The sequence below is a fragment of the Lolium perenne genome, chromosome 4 (assembly GCF_019359855.2).
Source record: "Lolium perenne isolate Kyuss_39 chromosome 4, Kyuss_2.0, whole genome shotgun sequence".
NCBI lineage: Eukaryota > Viridiplantae > Streptophyta > Magnoliopsida > Poales > Poaceae > Lolium > Lolium perenne.
This window is the reverse complement of record NC_067247.2, coordinates 99,292,996-99,305,961: the sequence shown is the minus strand read 5'-3', so window position 1 is coordinate 99,305,961 and position 12,966 is coordinate 99,292,996. Positions and strand designations below refer to the sequence as shown.

The following is a 12,966-nucleotide window of genomic DNA, read 5'->3' as shown; positions in this document are numbered from 1 at the left end:
AGCATAAAGGGATAAACCTCAACAATATCTATGGAGCCATAAATAAATAATAATGTATTATTGTTGCCAATAGGGTACTAACTCCTTCACCATCCTGGCTCGATGGCTCCCGTTCTACGTCGCTGGAAATCTCGCCCATGCCGGCCGGCCTGGTAATGCTTACCCCAGACCTCGACTACACTCATATGGCCGGGGAGTTGGTGTCGGACCATAGCAACAGGACACGGGTGCTCTCCGCCGCCAAAATGTCTGTGCCCCACAAACTGTTCATCAAAATGCTAGGCCTGTCGTTGTCCAACACAGTATGATTGTAACCTCTAAATTTCACCATCCATTCACATGTCATAATAGCATGTAATGTAAAATTATGTGTATGCTCTCGATCTCTTCAAAATAGGTGGCCAAGTATAGTGCAATAGGTTTTGTGGTGCATATGAACATGCGAAGGAGCGACATGTCATTGGCGTCAACGTGCAAGACTTGGTAAAACCTCGTCTGATCAAAATATATAAATGTACCTTGCAAATGTGAATAGTATTCCTATGGATTTTCATCCATATGTGTAGGTGCACCAGTCTTTGGATTTCTCCAAGGAGATCTACGAGAACAAACCGTTCCACTTGAGCCATTGTTGGAAGATGATCAAAGAATGTCCCAAGTGGGAACATGCTATACTTCATACAAAAGGGTCTAGATGGCTCAAAAAAGTGTGGCAATGATTCATGGGTCATCGGTCTCGAGGAGGGTGGCCCAAGCACAGGTGGCCTGTCATTGCATGACACATTGAAAGGTTGACCGCCGACAAGGAGCAGGCAAGTGTCAATAGGAAAGAGAGGAGAGATGCCGAGAGAAAAAGGAGAAAATGCAAAGATTTGTTGAGCTACAAAAAAGAAGACCCCCTTGAGGGGCTCTTCAAGTTGAAGAGACCAATGCCAGGTCAAGAGCCGTGAAATTATACGTCAAATTGATTGCCAAGGAAGAACCTGATCATGATAAACAACTTGAGCATCATGGACTCGGTTTAAAAGGCTTTGTTTGAAAAGACGTAAATTGTCACACAAGAACGTGATGTGTGATCTCACGTATTTATCTTATTTTGTATATTATGTATGAACTTCGTGTTATTTGAAACTTTTGGTATTATTAGTATCAACTACGTTAGCTTCTTAGCAGTGCTAATTTGTTGAGTGTTAATTCAAAATGCTAATTTATAGTATTAAATTTAATTTTTGGTGCTATTTGGATACAATATATATAAATTGTGTGAAATGGGAAAAAAATTGCAAATAGGTCGCCCCACTTGGTTCACGCTCTGCCCAAACAGGTCAGGGAAGGGCACGGTCCTCTAATCTATCTACTGGACCAACCCAATCAGGCTAAAATAGACATATTTTAGTGTCTAAAAATTAATATGGATCAGCCCAATATAGATGCCCTTATGCCAGGATCGCCAAAGACAGGAGGGGCGTTGAGGTGAACTTTCACTAAGGGGTACTTTTTATGACATGACTAGTGAACAAAGACTTACTCAAATACGAGTATGTGCTAGCAAATTTTGTATAACTAATCGAAAGATTTGGTGGAACTACTTTTGAGTAACTTGGAGCTGTGTTTTTTACCGCTTTTGGAGATGCTTTTAGGAAGAAAGAACAGCAGTGAACAGATTCATAAGAGAACTTCACAAAATATAAGTGCCGACGTCCTCACGCCTATATATATGGAGGATAATCCCGAACTAGCTTAGCATGTTCATCTACAGTACAATAGACTACTACTAAATTAAGTACACCTCAGACCAAGTTCCATAGACCGCAAAAGACATGGACTGTAGTTCTTGCAAGCTAAGGATCAGCCATCAGCTGTACAACACCAGACTCCTTGGCAGAAGGCATCGAGGCACTGCAGTTGTTGAAAGTTAAGGATTATTGAGCCATCGATCAGCAGTAGAACATGAACTCCTTTACATTGTCCTTGATCTTTGGGAGCTGCCTCACAGGCGCGGACCGCTCATCCGTCCGCAATGTGGCCAACGACGAACCCTGGTCAGAAAACTCGTCCTCCATGTAGTAGCTGCACGGAATGCTGCCAGGTGTGCATAATACGCTGGTGGGACTGTTACAAGAGTATCAAGAGCTAAATCAGAAGGAAACTTTGAAAGTTGAAAGATATTCCTGAACAAAAGCAATTAGGAGTTTTTTGTCATCGAAGTTAAGAAAGAGACAATGTGAATACACTAAATGCATACCTATGGAGACCGAGCGGGTGCACCGAGCATAACTGCAGCAGATCATCCGAATTAAATATTTTGTTACAACAGTATTCTCCATATGCATCATTTGAAATGGAGAGGACAGTAATGCAGCAGTTTTTTTTTTCGAAATGGAGGATGAGACCATGCCTCTACATCGAAGAGATGCAGACCTTAATTAAGAGTGACGGAGGAACTTACGTGTAGCAAAGATTGTAAGTCAAGGTTTGCAGGGCATCAGCGGTAAAACGGTTTTCATCGAGAAGAACATGATAATGTGTTGGGCGGCTTGTTCCCTGCTCAAACGAAGGCACACAATAAAAAACGATATCGAGGAAATTTACAATCATTATCATCAAAAAATTGTCCAGCCCACTAGATGATTAGAAGCATGGGACTCCACAAAAAGGTTTATCATGTAACTTTACCTGAATACCAGCATGGCTACAGAGGTAAAAATCAAACTCACTAGGATGACAGATCTTTGTGTCGACAACAGTTCCTGAGAAAGAAGTACAATAGAGACTTCAAGATTGTTCCATTGCAAGCATTGATATTTATGTACACTCTACCAAGCCATACAAATATTATGCCAACTGACCAGCAGGAAAACATACCAGGCAGTATATTTCCACTTCGATCCGTCAAATCTCGTGCACCATGGTTTTCAGGAAATAGGCGAGTGTGATGCCTCTTTTGCACAACAACAAATGTAACTGGCGGAAGATATCCCTCCTGTAAAGTAGCACATGCCTGGGAACAAGAACAACATTATGTAGCTGGCATGTAGTACATGAAACGGAAAACAAAATACGTGTATCACTGCAAATTCCATGAGGCGCAAAGAGGTGAAAATAACCTTGCGAATTGCATCCATTTCATAGAGCAAAACTTGGCTGAACTGTCCCTCACTAACACCATCCCTGCATATTTAATATTTAATATCAAGACGAGACTAAGAAATGATTTTGTAAAAGAAAGACTGTTGATAACAAACCTGTAAAATATAATCCTGCTAGGTTTGCATCCAGTGGCTTTGTAGAAAGAGACAAGCAGTTCCCTGCAATAATTAAATGTTATTACTGAAAAATGAAAAAAACTACGCATTGATTTGCAAAAAAAATAATGTTGCCTTGCCTTATCATCCCGCCGGCAACAAGCCCCTTCTGTGGATCTCTTACTTCTGTGTAAAGGTCAGCTATAATTTCATCCCTATGACCTTGTGAAGATACCAAGCATTTATACTTCGTAACTTCTGGCCAATCCATCGATGCAACAACCTGCGATGGGATGAACTAGAAGCCTTAAATACATATACATTCATAATACTACAATGCCAAGACGACATACAGCAAATGAGGATTTGAGCTAGTTGGCACAGTCATACAAAGTAAAAGCGAAGAATTATTTCTCACTGAAATAAAAAAACCTTAGTTGCCATCACAATGAAAATTTACTTTCGATACTGTGGTTCAGACATTACATAGTAAAATACAAAGCAATTCCAGCTCTGAACGTTTCCATGAACAGGAGGAAAATGCAATATAGAGCAGGAACCCAACAAAAGAAGACTGAAAAATGCACACATATTGTGAGATGATGATCAAGAGAGAACAAAAGGACATACCGCAGCGATAGAAGGAGATGCATCTTCTCCAGGAGATGGGTGTGTGACATCAGCTCCAAAAACTATGGTGGGGACATCTGTCAGAAGTGGTATCCTCTTGTACAAAGCATTTTCAAGCACGGTATTCCGACCTCCAACCTAGTCACACAAAAAACATGTTCTAAATGTTCTTTGGACCTGATTGTAGATTAGCTAGTCAATCATACCTTAACGTTGATCTTCATAGAAAGATTTTCAAGATACTGTTTTCCACCCTTTTGAACATTTCTAGGTAAGCAACACTGAGTTATTACACCAAGCTCGGTTTCACAAAGCCGTTTAATCCTTCCTACATTAATCGTCAGGAACTTGTAATTAAAACCGAGAAATTGAAATCATCAGACATCAGATTCAGAATCTATTTAACGAGCTTACCATAAGAACCACTAACATCAGGTAGTATGATGATCAACAACTCAAGTTGCTTCCCTGCTAGACCTTGCTGAGCAAGTACTTGTGAAGAATTCCTATGGATAGTTCTGATTGCAGACTCCACACTATCCTGACGGCTTGGCTGTGTGATATCCACGCATGGTTTCATATTCATTTGCTAGAATAAGAAATTCAGTGAATCAATATATATGCTTGTGACAGGAGTTCTCCTTCCAGAAGAAGAAAAAGTTACTCATTCTACAAAAAAAATACCATGCCAATGCTATTGCACATGCGGGCAAGATCGTTGCAGAACATGCCAATGTCCTTTGGGTGCAGGCGAGAAGCAAAAGTTAGGCATGCCCAATAGTTGACCGATCCTCCATTGACAAATTTCTGGGAAAAACAATGAAATCAATAAACCTAGACTGTTTGGTGTAGCAAGCAAATGAAAAGAAGTGAAATATAGTCAATGAAAGAAGACATATACGATCATAGCTGCATAACAAAAAGTAAAATATATAACCAGACACAAATATTACAAACATAATCATATAATATCATATATCAGTGAAAAGAAGGCATATACGATCATAGCTGCATACCAAGACAATCAGTCACTAAATACAAATGTTGCTCACCATGTTACTCACATGCTAGGGCTAATAACAGGTAAGATAAAAATGAAAATACAAATCATAGGCACTGAATACATAAACGCTGCAGAAAATGGTACTACTAGGTTATTAAATATGAACTAGAGAAGTACCTTGTTAATCATGTTCCATTGTCCTACGAAAGGATCACATACTTTGTCTCGTCCAGATTCGTGATATTTAAGCTAATAACAGGAGAAATGCTAGAGGTCAGATGAATGCAAACAGTAAGTATAAACATTATTACTCGCTACTATGTTTTTGAGATAATACCCTTGGGGCAGGAAGTACACGAGCATCAACCAATGCAAGTTGGTTTGTCACTTTCATGCCAAATTCTTTTGAATAGCAGTCATTTGCATAATTATTCCTGCTAACAATCTGCGAAGATACAAGATTACAAATACTGTTAGATATGATTAACACGAAACAGCAAATCGAGAATCTCTTTGCCAATAAAACAAACAATTGCACACTCGAGGTACCAAGTTGAAGTAAATGAGAACAACATGCTAAACGTCATAGTCAAAAAAGAGTTGGAAGTAAATGAGAACAAAGTGTTAAATTACATCCAGAACACTCTTCTCCCTTTGTGCCGGACGTTCACATGTCATCTTCAGTATGCCTGTAACTTGGCGTTCATTCAGCTTTCTAGAATACCGTTGTCCCTCAACTATGCTGCAAACCTGAAGAGAACATATGACAATAGATTCACTGGCGAAAGAAAAGACCAAACTTAACGAGGTACAAATATTAATCCTAAATATCTATAGCACCCTTTCAAGGATATGTCATACAGAAAGAAACTACCTCCACAGGCAAATATGTCGGCCTGCTGCTATCACTGCCAGCTTGAAGGCAAGGCCAATTAATATATTTCAATGAGCAATTGTACTGCTTCTTGAAGTACTCAACAACCGACGTGCGCGTCCCATCTTGATCAAAGCTGTAGACACAGATATAAGCATTTTGGTTAACGTTATGATGTATTTCATTGAGAAATGAAATTGAGAGTGGGGAGCTCCTTAATTGAAAAAAAAACATGGTGTATCAGTTTTGATTAACATGGAATATAATTAGAGGAAAGCGTGTACAAGAAACAGGGTATAAAAGTGAATATATATACGTTAAATCCTTCAATGGAGCTTGGGTTATCCCGGTAATCTTGTAACGGAGTTTTTTATCTGTCCGATGAGTGGCCACAACCCGGACACCTCTAAGGGCTTTCTTCAGCTATGAAGTGTAAAAAATGCAGCAGTTAGGTAAACAGAAAAAATATTACAAAAACAAAATTTTACGACCATTGATACCTTAAGACGGTCCTGATCAGACAGCCTTGAAGAATCTCGCATGCTCAAATATTCCATCGCAAAGTCCATCACTGGTTGGGCCTTGTAAAATGCTGTAGCCGAAATATCTGAGACCATAATTTTCAACAAGAAATGTTAAGGACATAATTTCTTTCCTAGAGGAAAATTAGAACTGGGATCACGTAGTTTTCAATTAATGAGAACATTTTAGGTACATCGATACCAATGTTTAGTGACAGTCCCATCTGTGTGGGGCGCAGGCTTTGGTAGTACCCCCTCCAGCATTCAACACCATTGCCAATCGGACCACCATGGCCAAATGACTGCGAGAAAAATGATCTTGAGATTGATAAGTACCTGCTTCAATGTACTTAAATTAGCAAGCAAACACAACTCTTTAACATTAAAAAGGTATGCTGGGATTTTTTCTACTACGTATCAAGAAAATGTGAAATATCAAAGGATTACTCTGCTGCGGGGGATTCCCTTAGAGCGATGTCTAGTGCTTGGATAGTGTCTTGTGGCAACTCCCTGTGCCTACCAGCCAAGAACTGTTGAAGATTGTACAGATCCAGTTTTGAAGCATGTTGTATAGTCACCTTGTATTCTTCCTCCCTAAAACATAAGAACTAGCACTACATCATACCATTGCATGAACAAATAAGGTGATGACGAAAAAAAAAGGTGGAATGTAATCGTCGTACCGTTGGTGCCCTCTAGCAGCATTAGCAATTTTGACAACAAATTCTTTGTTCTTGAAGGGTAGTGCACCAGCAGTATATATGTTCTTTCTGCCATCATAGACAGGCAATCTACCATCCAGGTACTGTCTGTGAAGTCTAACAAGTTCGTTGACAATTGATCTGTTCCGTTCTCGGGACCTCGTTTCCGGAAAAATTGCCACCTGCGCAACAGATAAGATAGTTAGCAATAACCATAAATTTGTGTTGCCGAGGTAATCAAAGATTTTAGAAGGTACAATAATGAAACCGGACGCCATGAAATTCCCATGAAATTGATTATTGTAAACTGCCTAATTTAGGTTACTGCTCTTGGTTAGCTTTGGCATGAATTTGCGTTTGCTTCTGCTGGACCCAAATCAAACGAATGGTTGACAATACAGCTTCACCCACCCAGCACAGGTACTGGCCTTATTTAGTACTAGAGGTTTTGTGGGGGGGTAATTTTCGAGGGGATTGGGTGAAACCCCTATCTTCACCTAATCCCTTCAAATCCCCACTCCAGTAGGTCAGGGTAAAATACTGAGGATTGAGAAAAATAAACTATAATTTGGGGATAATTGGAGATTAAATTAGCCCAATACACTAGAACCAGACATGCTTTTAGCAATAAGTGGGGATTTGGGGGTTTAGTGAGCATAATGGCCACCACAAATACGCTGGTAGATCGGCTTACAGGCAGCGACAGCATGGAACAAGAACATGCAACAGAAGAGAAGAGAACACACGTACGTCGTAGTGGTGGATATCCTGGTTCGCAAATTGCACCAGGAAATGGTTGGCGCGGACGCGGCACCTCTTCCCGATGGTCCCGAATCCCGGCCGCGCCGGGAACTTCTCCGCCTTGCTCGACACCGGCGGCAGACTCCCGGGCGCCGCCACCACCGCCTGGGACCCCTTAGCCGACCTCTGCTCCTCCACGGCCGCCGTGGCCGAGGACGACGGAGGCCTCTCGTCCTTCTCCGGCAGCACCATCTTCCTCTCCACCTCTGTAGCCAGCACCTCCGCCGCCGGCGCCGTCACTTGTCCGGCGGGACGGGAAAGCCCAGCGCCAACGTGCTGCGTGTGGTGCTGCCCCACCACAGCAACACGGCCGATGGCTGCAGGTTGCGAGCCCGAGGGTTGGACGCGGCCACCGCCGCCGCCTCGGCCTCCTCTCGCCGCATCGTCGCGATGGCCCCCACGACCACGCCCGCGGCCATCGCCTCCACGTCCTCCCTGTTCGCCGGCGCGGCCGCGTGAGGCGTGGCCGTGTCCCCCGCGCTCCGCAGCGATCTCCCCGCCGGGACCCCTCCCTCGGCCGCCTCCTCCACCACCACCACCACCACCACGATGCCCGCGGCCTCCTTCTTGCCCACCGGACGACTCGCCGCCGCGGCCGTGGCCCCCGCGCCTTCCGCCTCCCCCTCCACCTCGCGAAGACATGGCACGATCGTACTGTAAGCACTAGCAAGAGTAGAGCACGAAGCCACGAACCCTCCGTGAAGTCGAGGCGACCTGGAGTGGGGGGCTATATAGATCGGTGATGACCTACGGGTTTGCAAATGTACCGAGAGAGGAGAGAGGTAGATAAGTCGAACTGAATGACATGTGGAGCCGAGTACAAGCGAGCCCACTGGTCAGTGATGAGAGGCGACGACAAGCCCATCCGTACGCGAGCGGAGCGCGAGAGGCGCGGCCATGGTCTGCTCGCATTCTCCCTTTTGCTCCTTTCGACTGCAGACGCGATCGGCGAGGACTCCCAGACGGGCCCACCGTGTCATGGAGGATAGGGCTAGCGCTGCCGAGTATGGTGAACAGTGAACAGACAACGTGGTGCTCCAACGGTGAAAATCCTCCGGCAGCGCCGCGCGGGTGTCTTGGGAACAGGAGATGCGCGCGCGGGAAACGAGGAAATCTTTCTGGCCGCCGGTCACGCAACCGGCCGTCGGGGTCGCCGTCATGTCTAGTCGCCGTCTGCACGCTCGACCAGAGCCAGTGATGATATGATGAGTTATCGGGGCGCGTGGTGGCGCTACAAATTTTACCGGAGCTCGTTCCTGCATTACCTTGTCGGTGCTCACTTTCAGGTTTCAGCAACTTGAATTTACAAGTTACACCAACTTAGGATGTGTTTGGTTGAGCTGTAAATTTCTAAAATTCAGCTGTGGAAAATCCGATGTGATAAAGCTGTTGTGAGCTGACAACTGCAGGAAAGTTTGGAAGTTATTTGGTTAGAACAACTACGAACTATGGATTCCGTTTGAAATTTATGTGGTGTCTGAGACAGTTTATATGCTAATCTATCGCAAAACAACTACCTATGCACCAATAGACATAAAAAACATGGGGCCTTCAAACCATGTTCCATATAAAACATGGGGCCTGCTCCAGTACGCCCCCCTCCCCCACCACCACCACATCTCAGTTTGGGCTCCTAAACCCAAATCCAAACCCAAACTCAGTATACACCCATGTACGGGTATACCGTATATATGACAGCCACCAACAACTTCACGATCTATATGTGCAGCCGATCTCCACCTCCACGTTCGTAGACGCCGGCCATCGTCCAGCCGATCTCCACCTCCACGTTCGTAGACGCCGGCCGTCGTCCAGCCGATCCACACGTTCGCATCTCCAAACCCTCGCAGACCACGTCCGGCCATAGGCCGCGTAAACCAAGGCCGGCCAGACCGGCTACAAGTCCGGCGGCCTTCGTTCTCAACAGCCCCGACAGTCCGGCGAGTGGGTGGCCGGACAGTCTGTCGGACCGCCGCACCACCGCCGTTTCTGCAAACCACCACGCCACCTGTTGTGGGTATACTTCATGGGTGTACCATCGACAGTGCCTAGATCCGGCAAGCCCGGGTGGCCCACAGACGGTGATGTGGCATGTGGCCCATCGGGCGGCCCAGTTGCTGTTGATCATGAAGGATGAAGTCTGGCCCAGGATCAGGGAGCCGGATCCTAACCGACCTTCATATGAAGCCGGATCCGTGAAGGCCCATGAGGGACCCGGATCCAGTACGACGTAGATGGAAGGCGGATCCTTGACGTGCACGACAAGATATTGTACCGTAGTTAGGCAACTTGTAATCCGGCTAGGACTCTCCATGTAAACCCTAGATCTGTGCGCCTTTATAAGCCGGATCCTGGGAGCCCTAGGCTCAGTTCTTTTGGCGGCTTCTCCGAGAAGCTGCCCTCCCCCCAGCTTCCTGGGGAAGCCGCCCCAAAAAAATTGAAAGGCTTCCAAAATGGTCTAGGCTAGACTAGTCCGGAAGCCTCCCTAATTTTTGGTGCGGCTTCTCCAGGAAGCTGGGGGGAGGGCGGCTTCTCGGAGAAGCCGCCAAAAGAACTGAGCCCTAGAGGCATGATGTCTACTCACGCTTCTTTTCCTGTAGACAGTGTTGGGCCTCCAAGAGCAGAGGTTTGTAGAACATCAGCAAGTTTTCCCTTAAGTGAATCACCCAAGGTTTATCGAACTCGGGGAGGAAGAGGTCAAAGATATCCCTCTCAAGCAACCCTGCAATCACGATACAAGAAGTCTCTTGTGTCCCCAACACACCCAATACACTTGTCAGATGTATAGGTGCACTAGTTCGGCGAAGAGATAGTGAAATACAAGTAATATGAATGAATATGAGCAGTAGTAACGGCGCCAGAAAATAGCTTGCTGGCGTGCAGTTGATGGTAGTAATATTGCAGGAACTAAAGATGCAGTAGAACAGTAAATAAGCGATGATTGCAGTATTTGGAAACAAGGCCTAGGGATCATACTTTCACTAGTGGACACTCTCAACATTGATCACATAATAAAGCCACTCTACACTCTCTTATTGGATGATGAACACCATTAATTGTGTAGAGCTACAAGAGCACCTCAATGCCGGAGTTAACAAGCTCCACAACATTCGATGTTCATATTTAAATAACCTTAGAGTGCATGATAGACCAACGCAATTATACCAAGTACTAACATAGCATGCACACCGTCACCGACATACTATGAAAGGAGGAATAGATGCGGTGACCCAGCATACCACTGCATGTTGTAGTATACAAGCCGTTGATATGATCTTTGTGAAGGGACTTCTTTACAATTTGCCATATCCCTCAGAGTGGTACAACAGAAACATTGCAGGTCATAACACTCCATACTTTATTACAAACATGGTCTTAACAAGTTGGTATTCTCACAGGTCCTATGAGAACACCCTAAGATACTACTTTAAGTATGATTACAACTAACAAATATAAAGAGCTCAACAACTTATTTAGGTAAGTTCTACGTTGCTCGGCTCTATGATGCTAGGGTATGTCACTACTCCTCCACCTCCGTGTCATCTGGTCCGTAGACTATCCCATAGTCTACGCCTTCCACTCCGCCGGTAAGATCAGGTTCTTCGTAGACCAGCTCGTAACTTCCTTCTGGTGCTCCATCGTTGATGGCCTCCACTTTCGGATCACAGTCTAGCAAGGGTGTCGAAAGAAAGTGAGTACAGAGGTACTCAGCAAGTTCTAAAAGAGTAAAAAGGTGTTTGATGCACTAGCTACGACCATTGATCAGGAAATCGCAGGTCAATGCATGTTTTTGAAATCATTTCTTCAAAAGGTTGCTTTTATTATGAAAACTATGCCCGTCAGTCTTCACAGGTTGACTAGAACTTCGTGGAGTTCCTTTCCTGCTGCTGTCATAGCTTCCCTTCCCGAACAAGGAGTGACAGGTCACGATTCATTACACTCTGCAGAGGTGTGTTGCTTTACCCATAAGAGATCTCACCCTTTTTGCCATCCGCAGGGACTTGCCCCCGTTCACACTTCCTTTGGTGTGAGGCCAGGTATAAAGATCCAAGCCCACACCGCCTTCTCCGCGACTGCAAACCCACCCTTTTGTCCAACCGTACACCTCCAGTAGACTTCCCCCGATAATACGGCTTTACTCATGGTGTACTCCGGACAATCCCTCATAGATCGTAGAGCTTATCATCACTAATGGATGGGGATTTAAAAGGCTATCCCAACCTATTGCGGCAGTGCCTCCAGCACCCCACCGGCTCTCCGATCCGTTGGCGTGCGAAGGGAAAAGATACACTGGCTTCCCAGGCCATTATAGATCTCATGGTCAACGCGGTTTGTACGGCGCTAGAATCACTGGACGGCATTGGTAATTAATCCTAGGGTGATATAACCCATTGCAATGGAACCTCCACCATATCAACACATACCATGGTTCCATTGCCAGCCACATAGTCATATTCATAGTTGTAAAGTAACATTTCATTTGCGATGCAGGAATGATAAGTATATAGATTTGCATTAAAGTAGTAGAAAATACTCAAGTTGACATGAGCAAGGGTGAACTTGCCTGTGGACTGCGAGATAGTGCAGTTCAATGCAGTTGATGGAACCTGGACCTCGGGTTCTGTAAGAAGCATCATTGTCCGGTAAGGACAATGTTATAAAATCCAAATAATGCAATCATGGATGTATTATTTTATGTTAAATCCCTTTACCCCGCTGAATTATATCAATTTAGGGTTGCGTTTAAGATTTATGTCTTTGACAGTAATTTACAATTGATTTAAAAGTATAAACCATTTTAATTCACACAAAGTACAACAATTCAAGGTGAAACTATTTACTTGGTGATTCCTTTAATCATTCCAAAAATAATTGAAAATTATAGAGTTACCTCTATAGTTTTTGGAAATAAAAGGAGTATAGTATTTTTCTGGGAAAAATACCCTTTTCAATAGAAATGACTTGGAATATTAGAATTTCATTTTGAAATGTTTGAAAATAAGTATTTGAACTTATTTGAGATTTTTCCTTGAATTTTAAATACAAGGAAATAATAATTTTAAATTCCAAGTTATTATTTAAATTCTTAAAATTCATAATTTTGAATTTGTTTCATAAATTCCATTTCATATTTTATTCTTGTTAAGATTTATTTTTCATTCATTAATCCAATTTTTAATGGATTTTTAGA

At 43.9% G+C, this 12,966-nt stretch overlaps 1 pseudogene; it reads right to left on the bottom strand.

Moving 5' to 3' along the window:
- Positions 1-1,647: 1,647 nt before the first annotated feature.
- On the bottom strand, positions 1,648-8,075 carry LOC127293440 (protein argonaute 12-like; annotated as a pseudogene).
- Between the last annotated feature and the right edge of the window lie 4,891 nt (positions 8,076-12,966).